The sequence below is a fragment of the Rutidosis leptorrhynchoides genome, chromosome 10, assembly GCF_046630445.1.
Source record: "Rutidosis leptorrhynchoides isolate AG116_Rl617_1_P2 chromosome 10, CSIRO_AGI_Rlap_v1, whole genome shotgun sequence".
Classification (NCBI taxonomy): Eukaryota; Viridiplantae; Streptophyta; class Magnoliopsida; order Asterales; family Asteraceae; genus Rutidosis; species Rutidosis leptorrhynchoides.
The window spans coordinates 147,027,108-147,047,693 of NC_092342.1; the positions used below are offsets into that span (position 1 = coordinate 147,027,108).

At 32.5% G+C, this 20,586-nt stretch overlaps 1 non-coding gene across 1 annotated transcript; it reads left to right on the forward strand.

The window, feature by feature from the left end:
* Positions 1 to 4,234: 4,234 nt before the first annotated feature.
* LOC139874066 (small nucleolar RNA R71) lies at positions 4,235 to 4,341 on the forward strand. Its single transcript, XR_011767769.1, has one exon. It is a non-coding gene; the product is annotated as a small nucleolar RNA R71 (small nucleolar RNA).
* Positions 4,342 to 20,586: the final 16,245 nt, after the last annotated feature.

A 20,586-nucleotide genomic window follows, 5' to 3' on the forward strand; every position in this document is an offset into this window, starting at 1 on the left:
TAATATTTTCTTAGTCCGTAGTTAGCAGTCCGATGTTAGTGGTCCACAATTAGTTGCTTAAATAAAATAAATAAAGACCCCATCGTATTCGTATTGATCAGAATTAATCTTGACCCATGGTACCATGTTGTCAAATGACGTGTTGCGTACATAAAGTACCGTGTTGTCAAATGACGTGTTGCATACAATCATGAGGTCTTATGATTAATCTTCTCGTGTTGTTTACAGGTGGTCCTGAAATATATAAAATCAAATCATAAGTAAATATATATTAAATATTATGTTAATTAGCCAAGATATGATTAATCCGATTTTGTCATAATATGATATATTACAGGTCTTGAAGTGTTTTTTTTTTAAAATCAAATTAGAAGGATCTATTTAGTTTGCGAACAAGTTTGAAATCACTCAAACTATGTTCTTGTTGTTAAAATTTTACAACACAACATAAGATAGCTATATAAATATGAATCGAATAAGGTTATGAATAAGGTTACTACTGGAAAAGGTAAGAAAAATCTTGGAATCAAAAGAGTGGTGGAGTGGGATTGAAAGATTAGAAGTAATCTCCTTGAAATCGGATGACTATATTGATACGTTCTTGAGTAGGTAAATGAAGAGAGATTAGGGAGTGAACTAACTTGAAAGGAAATTGGAAATGAAATTGTATGTGTGTGTGTGCAAAATAGCATGATTATGGGATGGATATATAGGAGATTTAGTTTGTTTTCTTGCACAAAAGTCACACATGAGGTTAAATGGCTGGTTCCCACATGTAACATCATGTCTAGTGGCTGATCATTGAAGTTTATTGTTGGTATATACCAATAGTAAATATGTATAGAAGCTGAGTATGATACGGTTACATATACCCTAGATATACTTGTAGAAATTTTGAGGAATCGGAACGAGAATTCAAATATGGACGGGTTTATAACTGTAAAAGAGGCTCAAAACTGGGCTTTTATTTTTGGCTCTGCCCCTTGGACCTCGCCAGGGGTTGCCACCCCTTGGACCCCGCTTATCGGGGGCGCTGCCCCCGAACCCCTGTCATAATCAAGATAAGTTCAAACAAGTGTGCACTCCACATAATCGTAAGTATATATGTCAAAGAACGTTACATATAGTTATCGTTTTGAAAACTTAAGTTTGTGGTCTCAAAGTATACTTATAACTCATTGTTGTTAGTTCACAATGAAATGTTAAACCATCCTTAAATCATGTTAAATATGTATAGATATGTACATATACATAATCGTATAATTATCGTGTGTTATATAGTTCGTGATATCATCGGTCAAATTGGACGGTCAAACGTTGTGTGAAACTCTTTTCAAAAACATAAGTCTCAATAGTTTGAATTGCTTATCATGTTGGTAAGGTTTATTTTATGTAAATATTAATCTCATAAGTATAAAACGATCGGAAAAATCCGGGTCGTTACACTTCAATTCCTTCACTTGAAATTTTATGACCAAGAACGATGCCTTCTCTAACCATGAAATGGCATTTCTCCCAATTAAGTACTAGATTTGATTTCTCGCATCTAATAAGCATTCGTTCAAGATTAACTAGACATGTTTCAAAAGTATCACCGAAGACTGAAAAGTCATCCATGAAAACTTCGATGCATTCTTATATCATGTCATGAAAAATCGCCCTCATGCACCTTTGAAGAGTTGCAGGGGCATTGCAAAGTCCGAATGGCATGCATTTGTAAGGAAAAGTACCATAAGGGCACGTGAATGTGGTTTTCTCTTGGTCCTCGGGTGCGATTGGAATTTGAAAGTATCCGGAGAAACCGTCAAGAAAACAATAGTAAATGTTCCCAGCTAACCTTTCCAACATTTGATCAATGAAAGATGAAAGTGATCCTTTCTAGTGGCGTCATTTAATTTTCTATAATCAATACAAACACGCCATCCTGTTACAGTCCTAGTAGGAATAAGCTCATCTTTTTCATTTATGATGACAGTCATGCCACCCTTCTTAGGTACGTATTGATTTGGGCTTACCCATGGACTATTAGAGATTGGATAAATTAAACCTGCATCGAGCAGTTTAATAATTTCTTTCTTAACAACATCTTGCATATTTGGATTTAGTCTTCGTTGGCGTTGCACATATGTTTTATGACCTTCTTCCATAAGGATTTTATGTGTACAATACGAAGGACTTATACCTTTAATGTCATGAATCTTCCATGCAATAGCTGGTTTATGAGCTTTTAGCACAGAAATGAGTTGATATTTTTCATTTTTCATAAGAGAAGACGAGATTATTATAGGTAATTCAGATTCACCATGTAAATAAGTGTATTCCAAATGGTTTGGAAGTGGCTTTAATTCTAATACCGGTGATTCTTCTATCGATGATTTGTATCGATATCTGTCTTCCTCTTTTAGCATTTGAAGTTCTTCTATTGTTGGTTCATATTCATTAGCCATTAGTGTAGCTAACATTTCAGCTTCATCAATTGGTTCAGTTCCTTCTCTTAAAGAACATTCTCCTGTTCCTTGTAATTCTGCAAATTCTTGTAACAATTCTGCATGTGAATCTATTGTTTGAATATAATAACATGTATCATCTGTAGATTGTGGTTGTTGTATGGCTCTATCAACAGAAAAGGTAACACTCTCTTCCTCTATACTTAGGGTTAGTTTCTTACCGAACACGTCTATTATTGCTTTAGCCGTGTTTAAGAATGGTCTTCGTAATATAAGAGGAACTTTGAGAATCTTCTTCCATGTCCAGGATAACAAAGTCTACTGGAAATACTAAAGTACCAATTTTAACTAGCATGTTCTCCATTATCCCTCTAGGATATTTTATTGATCGATCGGCTAGTTTTATGCTTATTCGTGTTGGTTTCAATTCTCCAAGGTCTAGTTTAGCATATAATGAATATAGCATTAAATTTATACTAGCACCTAAGTCGGCCAATGCTTCTATTGAATTAAGACTACCTAGAAAACATGGAATTGTGAAACTTCATGGATCTGATAATTTTTCTGGTATCTTATTCAACATCACTGTAGAACAATTAGTATTCATTGTAACAGCCGAGAGTTCTTCCATTTTCTTTCTATTTGTGATTAGATCTTTCAGGAATTTAGCATATCTTGGCATTCCTGAAATTACATCAATGAAAGGAAGATTGACATTTATTTGTTTAAACATATACAAAAATTTGGATTGCTCGGCTTCAAGTCTTTCTTTTCTCATTTTACTCGGGTAAGGAAGTGGTGGTTGGTATGGTTTAACATAAGGCTTTGCCTTAACTGTGTTATCTTCATTAACCTTTTCAACTACCGATTCTGATTCCTTCTCTTGCTCAGGCTGTGGTGCCTGTGTAGTAGGAATAGAATCATCAGAAATTACTGGTATTTCAGGTGGTTTAAGTGTAATACCACTTCTTGTGGTAATGGCTTTAGCTGTTTCATTTTGGGGGTTAGCATTTGTGTTGATGGGTCGACTCCCTGGTTTTCTTTCACCAATTAACCTTGCTAGGTTACTCACTTCTTGCTCCAGATTTTGTATAGAAGCTTGTTGATTTGTAAATGCTTGAGCATTTTGTTCATTAGTTTGTTTCTGAGATGTGAAAAATTGAGTTTGAGATTCACCTAGCTTCGACATCATATCTTTTAAATTTGGCTTTTTATCATCGGTTTGTGGTGGTTTATTTGGAAAAATAGGTCTTTGCTGGTTGTAAGTGTTATTAGATACTTGTTGATTGCTAGGACCTTGTTGGTTGTTGTATGGAACATTTCGGTTATAATTCTGATTTTGATTGTAGTTTGGTCTTGGCGGTTGATAATTACCTTGATAATTATTTCCCGGCCTTTGGTTCATGTATGAAACATTCTCTCTTTGTTCCATTGTTTATTCAATACTGAGACAATCTTTTGTCAAATGTGGTCCTCCACACTGCTCACAACTAATTCGTATTACGTGAATATCTTTAGTCATCTTTTATATTCGTCTCTCGAAAGCATCTAACTTTGCGAAAATGGAATCAAAGTCATGGCTAGAATCGGCTCTAGCCGCTTTAGATGAACGAAATATATCTTTTTCTTGATGCCACTCATGTGAGTGGGATGCTGTGTTATCAATAATTTTGTGAGCTTCGGTTGCGGTTTTCTTCATAATGGAACCACCACCTGCTGTGTCGATGTCTTTTCGTGTGGTAACGTCGACATATTGGTAGAATATTTGTACTATTTGATAAGTGTCTAAACCATGCTGAGGACATCCTCTCAACAACTTTCCGAATCTTGTCCACGCCTCATATAATGTTTCATTTGGCTTTTGCGCGAACGTAATAATTTCTCCTTGAAGTCTCACGGCTTTAGATGCCGGAAAGAATCTTTTAAAAAATTTCTCAACTAAAACATCCCATATATCAATCACTCCTTCACGTAACGATTCTAACCAATCTTTGGCTTCTCCCTTTAAAGTCTAGGGAAATAACATGAGATATATCTGTTCATCCTCAATTTCCCTGATTTTAAATAAAGTACATATCGTATTAAAGGTTCGAAGATGTTCGTTTGGATCTTCTTTTGGCGTACCACTAAATTGGCATTGATTAGTTACCATGCGTAGGATTTGTCCTTTGATTTCATAATATGGCGCATTAATGTCTGGTTGAGTAATTGTACGACCTTGGCCCGTGCGTGTAGCTCTCATTCGATCTTCCATACTTAGAGGTTCCGGATTTTCCAAGATTGAATTTGTTGAATCTGAATCACTAGAGGATTCTGATTTAATGGTTTCTTCCTCAACAATCTCCGGTTGAATAATTTGTGGTTCAGGAGGAATGATTAGTGGTTCAGGATCTCTGAATTGTCCTTGAATATCCTCCGGGTTCTCAATTGTGAGGTCGGGTTCAAAAAATGGATTATCAGAAATTTGAATTGGAGTACTCGTTCGACTAGATGATAATTCTAAAGAAAAATCAACGGCGACAATATTGGCTAGATGTCTTGATCTAGTTACAGGTGGTGAACGTATGAAAGGTAGTGAACGTTTTGCTCGGTGTATTCACTGAATATCCTATTAGAAATTATATAAGTTATCAAATTAATAGACTTTTCTGCTTTTGCCCACGTTTCGAATAGCCAAAAGATGCAGCAGGGAGCCAGGATCCTTTAAATCGGAAAACCACAACTCTGCCACTAATAAATCCAACTATTACTACGAAGCAGAAAATTTTGGATGTCTATCAATTTAATCGATTAAAATAATTTTTCATTGAAATTTAAAGAAGATAAAAATCTATGTCCTAAAAACTAGAGCGTAGAAATAAAAAAGAAAAAGCGCGTCAAAAAATAAGAGGTAGAAAAACAAACGTCGAAAAATAAAAGTCAAAAATAAATCTAAAACTTATAAACTAAAATTTTACGTCTAAAACTTAGCGTCTAAACGTATTAAAGCTTAAAAGGAATTCTAAACGGAAAACGGCGATTACTTAATTAGGTACTAAAATCTTAAAACGGCGTCGCAAAATTCTAAAGCACCTAAATCTTAATCTAAAGAAAAAGCACTTAAGGAATTTTACGGCAAAGCTTAAAAATCTAGAAATATAAAATAACTACGGCAAAAACTAAGTTTAAAACTAATTACAAACGATAAATATACAAATGTTTAAAATATACAATTTATAAAAACAGACAAAAAATGATAAAATTACATATTTTTAGAAAAATATTATTTTTATATAATTATTTTATAAAAATATTATTTTTATAGTTAATAATAATATTAAAACTTAATATTACTAATTATAAACTAAAACTAAAATTTAAAACTAATTAATTAATTAAACCCTAATTAGGTTAAACAATAATAATAATTAAAAAAAAAATACTCCGTATTAAATGCTGTACTAGGATCAGGCGTGTCAGATTAGTGCATGCGTTCGCATGGATTCAACGTTTCCAGCTCATGTAATTGCATGGGAGTGCAGACTCAGATTGATGCAGGCTAAAATATGCAGGTTCATCCCTTTTTTTCTTTTTTATTATTTTTTTCACTTTGATTTTTATTTTCTGATTTTAATTTATAGAAAATGTTATTTAAATAAGACGTATATAAAAAAATTACTTACTAGTTTTTATAACTCTTAAAAAAAATATAAACTTTTTAATTTAAACACTTAAAAATATAGATAAATATTTTTTATATATATTTTTGTATTTTTATGTTTAAAACTTATTATATTTTTACAAAAATAGCTTAAAAACTAAATTTTTTTATAGCGTTTCGCTTCGGTGTGATGTTCCACAGCAACGGCGCCAAAAATACTTGATGTTAAAGCGGGAGGGGTACGAAATACTATTATTTTTTCTATGAAATACTATTAAATACGATACAATTTTACACAAGTTATTTATTTATTTATAGAATGGATATACCTAAACCTTGCTACAACACTTATAGGCAGTGTACCTAATCGTAGAGTAGTGTAGTTTTTAGTAAGTCTGGTTCATTTCACAGGGAGCTAGCTGAGTTTAACGCTATATTTTTTCACAACTATATTTGTATATAAATATATATATATATTATAAAAGGGGGGTTTTACCGTTTAATGACCGGTTTGTCGATTTTAAGTCCTAATGCAAAATATTAAAAATAAATATAAATTAATTTAAAGCGTAAAGTAAATGAAGATAAATAAAAATGCGATAAAATAAAAGTACGATAATTAAAAGTGCAATAATTTAAAGTACGATAAATAAAAATTTGATGAGATATAAAATAAAGGAATAATGCTTATTTAAACTTCCGTAATCATGATGTTTGACGTGTTGATTTTAATTTATTACCAAGGGTTAATTGTCCTTTGTCCTGGATTATTTGATAAGTCCATATAGTTTTGTCCATAATAGTCCATCGGTCATAATTATAAAGTACGAAAGTCTTTGCCAAATTAACCTTATACCCGAACTCAAATATTCCAACTAATTGGGGATTTGAACCGTAACAAGGTCTTAATACTTTGTTTAATAATTACACCAGCTTATCGACTGCGTGTAACCCAAGGTCTTAATACTTTATTAACAATTACACCAACTACCCTTGAATGTAATCCACCCATGTTTTAATGAGTCCATTGACTATTAATCCATCCCCGTATCCGGTCAAATGAACAATTATCAGTATTTATAAATATCTCGCCCACCGTACCCAGTCAAGCGTATGTGGTTATATATAAATATGTCAAATTATAAATCTTTATATTAAATTAACGAGATATCATTTAGTTAATATAAAGCCCATTAATAGCTCATAGTCCAATTTTCACAAGTGTCGGTCATTTGTTCAAACCCCAATTATGGTTCAAAGCCCAATAACCCCATCTTGAATATTTAGTCCAACATCACGATTACTTCAGCTTAAATAAGCATAATAATAACTTAGCTACGAGACATTAATTTAAAAAGGTTGAACATAACTTACAATCAGTATTTATCGCGTAGTGTTACATGGACAGAGTGTAAAGACCCATCCTAATCCATCCGGACGAAGTCCATATCGATTATAAACGATTCGCAACAGTTGATTACATCGTAAGGTACTTGACCTCTATATGATACATTTTACAAGCATTGCATTCGTTTTTGAAAAGACAATCTTTCATTACATTGAAAGTTGACGGCATGCATACCATTTATTAATATATCTAACTATAATTGACTTAATAATAATCTTGAGGAACTCAACGACTCGAATGCAACGTCTTTTGAAATATGTCATGAATGACTCCAAGTAATATCTTTAAAATGAGCAATTGCACAGCGGAAGACTTCTTTCATACCTGAGAATAAACATGCTTTAAAGTGTCAACCAAAAGGTTGGCGAGTTCATTAGTTTATCATAAATAATCATTTCATAATTTTAATAGACCACAAGATTTGCATTTCTCATAAATATACGTCCCATGCATAGAGACAAAAATAATCATTCATATGGATTGAACACCTGGTAACCGACATTCACAATATGCATATAAGAATATCCCCATCATTCCGGGATCCTCCTTCGGACATGATATAAATTTCGAAGTACTAAAGCATCCGGTAATTTGGATGGGGCTTGTTGGGCCTGATAGATCTATCTTTAGGATTCGCGTCAATTAGGGTGTCTGTTCCCTAATTCTTAGATTACCAGACTAAAAAGGGGCATATTCGGTTTAATAATCCAGCAAAAGAATGTAGTTTTAAGTACTTGTGTCTATTTCGTCAAACATTTATAAAAGCATTTCATGTATTCGCAGTTCAAATATGTATTTCAAAAGCATTAAATAAGCAGTTGTAAAAACAGCGCATGTATACTCAGTCCCAAAAATGTAAAGAGTAAAAGGGAATCAAATGAACACACGCATATAAATATTGTAAAATAGTTAATAAAGCATTTGCATGTATTCTCAGCCCAAAAACGTAAAGTGTAAAGGGGAGCAAATGAACTCACCATACTGTATTTTGTAGTAAAAATACATATGACGATATTGAACAACGTAGGGTTGACCTTGGATTCACGAACCTATATCATTTGTATATTTATTAATATTAACACATATAATCTTAATCGAGCAAGTTGGGTATTATTATTAATTGTTATTTTAGTAATTGTATGTTTCATTAATAACTAAATTAACTATATTTCTTTTATATACTTTAGATAGATAGTTAGTATTTATTATGAAAATATTATTGTTGTTATTTGATGTGTATTAAATCTATTCTTATATAGTTATTTATTTGGTATAATAATATATATTTTTTACAAAATGATACTAATAGTAGTAGTAATAATAATAACTATAAAAATAATAATTTTTCTAATAATGATAATAAGAATGATAATACTTATTATGAAAATTTTAATAAAAGTACATTTGTTAATAATAATAAATTAAAAGAAATGATAATTTTTATGATAATGCTAATAATAATAATACTTACATTAATAATCATAATGATAATATTAATACTCATATTAATAATAAGAATGATAAAATTAATAATAATACTACTTATGTTAACAATAATAATAATAACATAAATAATAGTAATAATAATAATAAAATGAAACTACCTTTAAAAAGGTTTCCTAAAAAGAAAATCCTCATATAGGGCTCGAACCCGCGACCTCTCGCTTCCCTGCTAACACCCTTAACCATTCCTCCACTGCTTACTTTCCTTATAAAATTCCCGAATTAAATCCTTTTAACCCTAATTATAATCAATCCTACTTCCTCGAATTATATTATCAACATGGAGAATATCATCACATTACAGTCCACACAAAAATGGGTCACGGCCCAAGTGAAAAATATTATCTTGGCCACATTTCTTGTATGTCCAACTAAACTAATGAAACCCAATATGTACACTAGTCCAACCTACGTGCTTGTTACACGGCCCAAATCTCAACAATTAAATAAAGGTTTCGGTGTATAAATTGCACACAAACAAATAGTGGCCGACAATAATAGTTCATAAATATTGTTATCATCCCTTTACCTCTAGAGTTTTTTTAAAAAAAAATTAAATATGAGCAGATGTTCGATGATGGTTTGGGTTTGACAAAACACAAAAAAAATCGTACGTATAACTTGAAAGTATGGTTGCTTGTGTTGAATCAACCCGTAACCGGGATAGTAACAAGGAATGGTTGCAGGTTTACGTGTGTGTTATTTTATGAAGAAACGGAATTTTACAGCTATGATAATTAACAGAAACAGGAAGTTAAATCGTGGGTTCATTTATGGGGATGATGATGTTTGGTGAGTGTAGCAACGGAAGGCGAGCAAGAGTGGTTCGATGGGTTGGGTTTGCATGGTGTTGTGTTGATGATTGTTGTAACAAAACAGGAAACAGAAATATAGATGGGTTCTAGTAGCTGAATATATAATGGTGGAGTCTTTAAACGGTTTTTAAAAATGGTGGGTTTGGGGTCTGTTGAGCGGCGGTTAGCAATATAAGGACAATTGTAGCATCATGTTGGTGACGAATGGGAGTGAAGGTGGTGATTAAAAGGTGTTGGTTGTCCTTGGTTATTGATGATGTAGCGGAGGGGTACGTGATAGTACTATATTTTACTACGAAATACGTTACAAATTACACAAGTTTTAATTATTTATTTACAAATGGGATATACCTAAACCTTGCTACAACACTATAGGCAGTGTACCTAATCGTAGAGTAGTATAGTTTTTAGTAAGTCCGGTTCGTTCCACAGGGAGCGGGCTTATTGCACACTATATTTTTAAACAACTATATTTGTACAAAATATATATAATTATATATAATAATATATAAAAGGGGGTTTACCGTTTAATGACCGGTTTGTCGATTTATATTTTAAGCGAAGCGTATAGTAAATGACGATATTTAAATAACAATATAAATTAAATAACAATAATTAAAATGACAATAAATAAAAATACGAGGAAAAATGAAATAAAATATATTATGCTTATTTAAACTTCCGTAATCATGATGTTTGACGTGTTGATTTTAGTTTTATGCCCATGGGTTAATTGTCCTTTGTCCTGGATTATTTAATATGTCCGTCTGGTTTTTGTCCATAACAGTCCATCAGTCATAAATATAAAGTGCGAGTGTCCTCGTCAAATTATTATTATACCCGAAGTTAAATATTCCAACTAATTGGGGATTCGAATTGTAACAAGGTTTTAATACTTTGTTTAATGAATACACCAGGTTATCGACTGCGTGTAAACCAAGGTTTTACTACTTTGTTAACAATTACACCAATTACCCTTGAATGTAATTTCACCCCTGTTTTAATTATTCTAGTGGCTATTAATCCATTCCCGTGTCCGGTTAAATGAACGATTATTCGTACATATAAATACCCCGCCCATCGTGTCCGATCGAGTGTATATGGTAATTTATAGGGACGCCCAATTGTAAATCTTTATATTAACATTAACAAACTATCATTTAGTTAAACAAATATAAAGCCCATTAATAGCCCATAGTCTAATTTCCACAAGTGTCGTTCTTTTGTCCAAACCCCAATTATGGTACAAAACCCAATTACCCAATTTTAGTAATTAGCCCAACATCATGATTACTTCGTTTTAAATAAGCATAATAATAACTTAGTTACGAGACATTAATTTAAAAAGGAGAACATAGCTTACATTGATTATTTATCGCGTAGTGTTACACGGACAGAGCTTCGACTTTAAAAACCCGTAAAAATAACTTTTACATAACCCAAACTAATCTAATATAACACTAATCTATACTATATATACATATATATATTTATTTATATTATACTAGGGAGTATTATTATTATTATTATTATTTTTTTATATATTTTACATGCAGAACTCGAGAGCTTTTATAGCCAGAACTGAAATTCACTGCTCCGCGAGTCGCGGCCATTTTGGCCTTCCAGCTCCGCAAGTCGCGGAGGTTCCAAAACCAGCCCACAAGTTTAAGATCCAAGGCTGCCGACGGTTTTTATTTAAATATATATAATATATAAATAATTTTTATAATTATTTATATATTATATTATATTTATATACATAGTAGACTCGTAATTTTTTTTCCGTTGCGTCGAGCGTTGAGAGTTGGTTCATGTACCGGTTTCGAATTTTCGAACGTCCTTGCGTACGCTGAGATATTTTGTACTTTGCGTTTCGTAACTTGTACTCTTGTCATTTTTAGACGTTCCTTATCAATAAATTGAACCTTTTTAATTGTATCTTGTACTTTTGAGCTTTTTGGACCTTTGCGTCTTCAATTCGTTGTTTTCGCCTTTTGTCTTCGCACTTATTTAATATAAATGAATATTACATGAAAATGGAACAATTGCAACTGAAATCTTTACATATCGGAGGGATATTGATACTAAATATATGTTCATTTGGAGCACTATCAAATATCCCCACACTTGAACGTTGCTTGTCCTCAAGCAATACAGAATTTGAAATAAAAACATACATGAATCACTTTTTTATTCATCACACTTTGTACATCAGTGATTTTGATATGGTGGTATAAACAATGATAGTAACGATAGAACCATGGTTAAAGGTGGGTGTGTCATCCACAGTTGCCTCGGGTTTAGGTCAACGACACTTGCAATCAAATAGCCGATTTACTTTCGGTTTCCAAAGCAAAGTGCACATTTGAAAGGCGGTTTACAGTCCCACATGACTATGAAAATTTAGATCCGTAAGGAAATTGGATCTTTATGAAAACATTTGATCTTTTGAAAATTCAATCTAGTTTTTACCCTAGATAAGTTTTCCGGAATAACCCTTCACCGGTGTTTGCAAAATATTTTTGTGGGTTGTGTGGGTTTCAGATTTGAAAATTTTAGCTCAACACTTGTGGTTTTGTGTCATCCACTTGCTAACCTTGTATTAGGAAAGCAACACGTCCAGTATACTTGCTCCGTATATTACCTTTCGATAAACTACCGTCCGGTTGTAAAGGAAAGCGATGAACAAGAAACTGTTAAGGCAATGTTCCATGACTTGCTTTTGATTATGGTCTATAAACGTGTCGGATGCTATTACTATCCTTTGTAGGAGCAATAGTAAAGATCATCCTATGATTTTTCGGTCTGGCACAAGGTCCTGTCTCCGACCATGCTATGCAACCACCGTTCTTACGGTTGACACCCGATTTGGTTCAGGTGACCTAATGAATTCCAGGTGAATTCCTAGGATTTTACGTTCAATGGTAATGAACGCATTGAAAATAGGTTTTCAGAAAACAAATCGGTTTTAATTTTGATCAAAATATTTTCTCGTTCAAGCTCGAGTTTAGATATCATTGAATTCCATGAGTTTGTAATTCTCAATCTTTAAAGTCAATCTCAAGGATTGAGTAATATCAGTCTTAAAAGCTGATTTTTAATCTTTAAAAGGAGATTATCCTTTCTGGGGGTCTGATTCATTAGTCTTATCAAGCTAATTTGCACGGCGTCCTCCCCATTTTACGAGACAGATCCTCTCATGGTTAGGATAAGTCTGACCACTTGGCGACCCTGTTTTATGCTGAGGTCCGTGGATTTCCTGCTGATTTTAGTGTTGACTTTTCTAGATTTTTCGTCAACCTACAGCTGGTCTGGACGACAACTTCTTGACCTAAATCAAGAAGCGCGTTTCTTTTTCGGAAGACTTTACTTCCTTTAAATAATGGAATTGAATCATCGTGTAGATCCATCTTTCATTACAGTAAATCTGGTAAAACAGTTAATTTAGTCCAAAACAAAAGCACCTGCAATAAACTTTACAGAAACATGTGATAGATAGTTTTTAATTGAATAACTTGGTACATTCTCCCCACACTTAGTTTCTTTCTTTGCCTTTTTATTCTCCTTTATTCCATTTTAAATGAATTCAAGCGTTTTAGGATGTTTCTCAATTTATGTCCTTTCCGAGGTAACGATAATTTCGGTATTAACACCTAGTTTTCATCGTTCATAAATATGTATAAACATAATTTTGAATTCATTTAGTTGAAATTTTTTAAAATTTTCACAAAATTTAGAAAATAAACTAAGTGCAAATCCGAGAGAATTTATAACCCTGGTTGTAGTATAGTGGTAAGTATTCCCGCCTGTCACGCGGGTGACCCGGGTTCGATCCCCGGCAGCGGCGCCAAAAACTTGATGATGTAGCGGAGGGGTACGTGATAGTACTATATTTTACTACGAAATACGTTACAAATTACACAAGTTTTAATTATTTATTTACAAATGGGATATACCTAAACCTTGCTACAACACTATAGGCAGTGTACCTAATCGTAGAGTAGTATAGTTTTTAGTAAGTCCGGTTCGTTCCACAGGGAGCGGGCTTATTGCACACTATATTTTTAAACAACTATATTTGTACAAAATATATATAATTATATATAATAATATATAAAAGGGGGTTTACCGTTTAATGACCGGTTTGTCGATTTATATTTTAAGCGAAGCGTATAGTAAATGACGATATTTAAATAACAATATAAATTAAATAACAATAATTAAAATGACAATAAATAAAAATACGAGGAAAAATGAAATAAAATATATTATGCTTATTTAAACTTCCGTAATCATGATGTTTGACGTGTTGATTTTAGTTTTATGCCCATGGGTTAATTGTCCTTTGTCCTGGATTATTTAATATGTCCGTCTGGTTTTTGTCCATAACAGTCCATCAGTCATAAATATAAAGTGCGAGTGTCCTCGTCAAATTATTATTATACCCGAAGTTAAATATTCCAACTAATTGGGGATTCGAATTGTAACAAGGTTTTAATACTTTGTTTAATGAATACACCAGGTTATCGACTGCGTGTAAACCAAGGTTTTACTACTTTGTTAACAATTACACCAATTACCCTTGAATGTAATTTCACCCCTGTTTTAATTATTCTAGTGGCTATTAATCCATTCCCGTGTCCGGTTAAATGAACGATTATTCGTACATATAAATACCCCGCCCATCGTGTCCGATCGAGTGTATATGGTAATTTATAGGGACGCCCAATTGTAAATCTTTATATTAACATTAACAAACTATCATTTAGTTAAACAAATATAAAGCCCATTAATAGCCCATAGTCTAATTTCCACAAGTGTCGTTCTTTTGTCCAAACCCCAATTATGGTACAAAACCCAATTACCCAATTTTAGTAATTAGCCCAACATCATGATTACTTCGTTTTAAATAAGCATAATAATAACTTAGTTACGAGACATTAATTTAAAAAGGAGAACATAGCTTACATTGATTATTTATCGCGTAGTGTTACACGGACAGAGCTTCGACTTTAAAAACCCGTAAAAATAACTTTTACATAACCCAAACTAATCTAATATAACACTAATCTATACTATATATACATATATATATTTATTTATATTATACTAGGGAGTATTATTATTATTATTATTTTTTTTTTATATATTTTACATGCAGAACTCGAGAGCTTTTATAGCCAGAACTGAAATTCACTGCTCCGCGAGTCGCGGCCATTTTGGCCTTCCAGCTCCGCAAGTCGCGGAGGTTCCAAAACCAGCCCACAAGTTTAAGATCCAAGGCTGCCGACGGTTTTTATTTAAATATATATAATATATAAATAATTTTTATAATTATTTATATATTATATTATATTTATATACATAGTAGACTCGTAATTTTTTTTCCGTTGCGTCGAGCGTTGAGAGTTGGTTCATGTACCGGTTTCGAATTTTCGAACGTCCTTGCGTACGCTGAGATATTTTGTACTTTGCGTTTCGTAACTTGTACTCTTGTCATTTTTAGACGTTCCTTATCAATAAATTGAACCTTTTTAATTGTATCTTGTACTTTTGAGCTTTTTGGACCTTTGCGTCTTCAATTCGTTGTTTTCGCCTTTTGTCTTCGCACTTATTTAATATAAATGAATATTACATGAAAATGGAACAATTGCAACTGAAATCTTTACATATCGGAGGGATATTGATACTAAATATATGTTCATTTGGAGCACTATCAAATATCCCCACACTTGAACGTTGCTTGTCCTCAAGCAATACAGAATTTGAAATAAAAACATACATGAATCACTTTTTTATTCATCACACTTTGTACATCAGTGATTTTGATATGGTGGTATAAACAATGATAGTAACGATAGAACCATGGTTAAAGGTGGGTGTGTCATCCACAGTTGCCTCGGGTTTAGGTCAACGACACTTGCAATCAAATAGCCGATTTACTTTCGGTTTCCAAAGCAAAGTGCACATTTGAAAGGCGGTTTACAGTCCCACATGACTATGAAAATTTAGATCCGTAAGGAAATTGGATCTTTATGAAAACATTTGATCTTTTGAAAATTCAATCTAGTTTTTACCCTAGATAAGTTTTCCGGAATAACCCTTCACCGGTGTTTGCAAAATATTTTTGTGGGTTGTGTGGGTTTCAGATTTGAAAATTTTAGCTCAACACTTGTGGTTTTGTGTCATCCACTTGCTAACCTTGTATTAGGAAAGCAACACGTCCAGTATACTTGCTCCGTATATTACCTTTCGATAAACTACCGTCCGGTTGTAAAGGAAAGCGATGAACAAGAAACTGTTAAGGCAATGTTCCATGACTTGCTTTTGATTATGGTCTATAAACGTGTCGGATGCTATTACTATCCTTTGTAGGAGCAATAGTAAAGATCATCCTATGATTTTTCGGTCTGGCACAAGGTCCTGTCTCCGACCATGCTATGCAACCACCGTTCTTACGGTTGACACCCGATTTGGTTCAGGTGACCTAATGAATTCCAGGTGAATTCCTAGGATTTTACGTTCAATGGTAATGAACGCATTGAAAATAGGTTTTCAGAAAACAAATCGGTTTTAATTTTGATCAAAATATTTTCTCGTTCAAGCTCGAGTTTAGATATCATTGAATTCCACGAGTTTGTAATTCTCAATCTTTAAAGTCAATCTCAAGGATTGAGTAATATCAGTCTTAAAAGCTGATTTTTAATCTTTAAAAGGAGATTATCCTTTCTGGGGGTCTGATTCATTAGTCTTATCAAGCTAATTTGCACGGCGTCCTCCCCATTTTACGAGACAGATCCTCTCATGGTTAGGATAAGTCTGACCACTTGGCGACCCTGTTTTATGCTGAGGTCCGTGGATTTCCTGCTGATTTTAGTGTTGACTTTTCTAGATTTTTCGTCAACCTACAGCTGGTCTGGACGACAACTTCTTGACCTAAATCAAGAAGCGCGTTTCTTTTTCGGAAGACTTTACTTCCTTTAAATAATGGAATTGAATCATCGTGTAGATCCATCTTTCATTACAGTAAATCTGGTAAAACAGTTAATTTAGTCCAAAACAAAAGCACCTGCAATAAACTTTACAGAAACATGTGATAGATAGTTTTTAATTGAATAACTTGGTACATTCTCCCCACACTTAGTTTCTTTCTTTGCCTTTTTATTCTCCTTTATTCCATTTTAAATGAATTCAAGCGTTTTAGGATGTTTCTCAATTTATGTCCTTTCCGAGGTAACGATAATTTCGGTATTAACACCTAGTTTTCATCGTTCATAAATATGTATAAACATAATTTTGAATTCATTTAGTTGAAATTTTTTAAAATTTTCACAAAATTTAGAAAATAAACTAAGTGCAAATCCGAGAGAATTTATAACCCTTCCCCACACTTGAGATCATGCAATGCCCTCATTTGCATAAAATCAGACTATAATTATAAATTCATGAGGGTGATTAGTGTAGAAAAGTGATTAAAAATACCCAGTTTGTAATTACAAAGCTCGTCGAATGATAGATGGCGCGCCTCATCGTTCATTCCTTCTTGTTTTATCACCTATGTTTTTTTTCCTTAAAAAACGGTTGCTTTTCTGAACTGTTTGCTAATCTTTAAAAATGCGTTTTTTACCCTAATTTATTATGCATGTTTATTAACGAGTTATACACTAACCCGAACCCCTAATTTAACGTTAAGTGGGGTTAGACTTCCCCACACTTAGCTGACAACATGTGAAGTCGGTAGAATAAGTTTCACGAATTAAAATAGTGAGCCAGTTATTTACATCTCGGGTGGTATAAAATATATCAATGGGTTTAAAGTTTAGACCCACCCGATCGTCACTACCTAATTCTTTTTTAAGTGTAGCTTTTAGTAAATGGATATGTCTCTTTTCTGGTTCTTGGTCAAATGGATCGATATACATCGACATACATATTTCTTTAGGGTGGATAATTCCTAACATTTCCTTCCGTTCATTCTCGGGATCAAAGGTTTCACCTCTATTACCTAATTGGGTGAAATTCGAGGTGTCATTATCTATTACAGCTCGTAGTTCATTTCCGGTGGATGACTCGTCTATTGAGAATATTGGGTTGGAAGGTTGTGGAATGGTGAATTTTGGGATTGGAGTAGATTCTTCTTCATTAACGGTACTTATTGTTCTCACCATTTTGGTCTCGGGGGTAAAATTTTCAACGTTATCGTTTTCCCAAGAGTACCAATTTGTCACCCTTACGTCTTCTTTATCCATTGATGGATCGATGATTTCGTCGGTAGAGGCTAATGTGTCGATATGTTGTGAAATTGGTAAGACTGAATAAAAAGTATCATCGGGATAGTTAGTGATTTCGGAGCTCTCGAATTCATCAAAATTCGATGATATGAGATTTTCTTGCACACGACTCCTCAGATCAACAGGTGTGTAGTCTGATAGAGTTTCAGCTTGCCGGTTTACAAACTCTCTCATTTGTTCATTTTGAGCATTGAGTTCTTCGAGTTTGATTTTCATATTGTCTAATAAATTTTCAGACACGTAATTTTCCTCGTCTACTGGTTGTTGAGTTTGGATATATTCTTGGGAATAATCCCAATTTGAATTGTGTTCTTCGTAATCGTTCCATTCAGGTTCCGTGGGTGCGTAATTTTCCATAGGAACGTAATAGTAACATTCCCATGTTGAGTGATAATGTCCACAGATTTCACAACCAGTTATTGTTTCGTCGTTCGCGATCCAAGATTGACCGAATGAATTGTTATCAACACTCGTTTGAGGGTATTGATTTAATTGATTTTGGAGTTCAAAAAGAGTTTCCAAGGCCCTGTTTTCAAAATTTTCCATTTTATTGCGATGGCCAAATTTTTAGCTACAATGTGGTGCATTTACTAATTATCCTATTAGTTATAAAAATAGAAAAACTTATATAAGTTGTCCAATTAATAGACTTTTCTGCTTTTGCCCACGTTTCGAATAGCCAAAAGATGCAGCAGGGAGCCAGAACCCTTTAAATCGGAAGCTCACAACTCAGCCACTAACAAATCCAACTATTACTACGAAGCAGAAAATTGTCAACGTCCATTAATTTAACCACTTAAATAATTTTTCTTTCTGTTTGAGATATTAGATAAGAAATAGAGAAAATTTCTAAGTCCTAAAAACTAAAGCGTCGAGAAATAAGAAAGAAAAAAAAAAATGCGCGTCGAAAAACGTCGAAAAATAAAAATAAGAAAATAGCGCGTCGTAACTTAAAAAGGAATTAAAAACTAAGAATTAAAAGTTGCGTCTAAAAATATTAAAGCTTAAAAGAAAAACTATATCCCAAATGGTAATAACTTAAAAAGGTACTAAAATATAAAAACGGCGTCGCAAAATTCTAAAGCACCTAAATCTCAGTCTAAAGAAAAAGCACTTAAGGGATTTTACGGCAAAGCCTAAAAATCTAGAAGTAAAAATAACTATGGCAAAAACTAAGTTTAAAACTAAATATGAGCTAAAAATAGAAATATTACGCTAAAACGATTAAAAAGGGACAAAATATAAAAATATACAAAAAGTTGTAAAAAGTACAATTTTTATAAAAATATTATTTTTATATTATTTATTTATTAAAACTATTAATTTTACATATAATAAAACTAATTAATACTAAATACATAAATTAAATAAAAAGTAAAAGTAAAAATAAAACTAATAATAATAATAATAATAATTATTAGGTTAAATAATAATAATAATTAATTAAATCCCGTAATTAATGCAGGATTAGGGTTTCTGTCGCGTGTCAGAGAGGCTCCGCGAGTCGCGGCAATTAAAGCTTTAAACCCCGCGAGTCGCGGGGTTCAGAAATTCAGTTGACAGCTTGCAATATTCGACGCGTTTTTTCTTTATTTATTTTTTTTTTATTTTATTTTATTTTCTGTTTTCTGTTTTAAAATCTAAATATTTATATAATAAAAACTTATATTTAAAAACTAAAATAAAAATAGAACTACTTTATAATTTTATAAATAAAAATCGTAAAACTAGATTTATATATATATTTTATTTTTTATTTTTTTTCGGTTTTTTTTTTTTATTTTTTATTTTTTTAATTTGATATTGTTTTTCTAAAAATATATTTATACAAATATATATTAAAAATATAGCGTTTCGCCAAGTTCCCCGGCAGCGGCGCCAAAAACTTGATGATGTAGCGGAGGGGTACGTGATAGTACTATATTTTACTACGAAATACGTTACAAATTACACAAGTTTTAATTATTTATTTACAAATGGGATATACCTAAACCTTGCTACAACACTATAGGCAGTGTACCTAATCGTAGAGTAGTATAGTTTTTAGTAAGTCCGGTTCGTTCCACAGGGAGCGGGCTTATTGCACACTATATTTTTAAACAACTATATTTGTACAAAATATATATAATTATATATAATAATATATAAAAGGGGGTTTACCGTTTAATGACCGGTTTGTCGATTTATATTTTAAGCGAAGCGTATAGTAAATGACGATATTTAAATAACAATATAAATTAAATAACAATAATTAAAATGACAATAAATAAAAATACGAGGAAAAATGAAATAAAATATATTATGCTTATTTAAACTTCCGTAATCATGATGTTTGACGTGTTGATTTTAGTTTTATGCCCATGGGTTAATTGTCCTTTGTCCTGGATTATTTAATATGTCCGTCTGGTTTTTGTCCATAACAGTCCATCAGTCATAAATATAAAGTGCGAGTGTCCTCGTCAAATTATTATTATACCCGAAG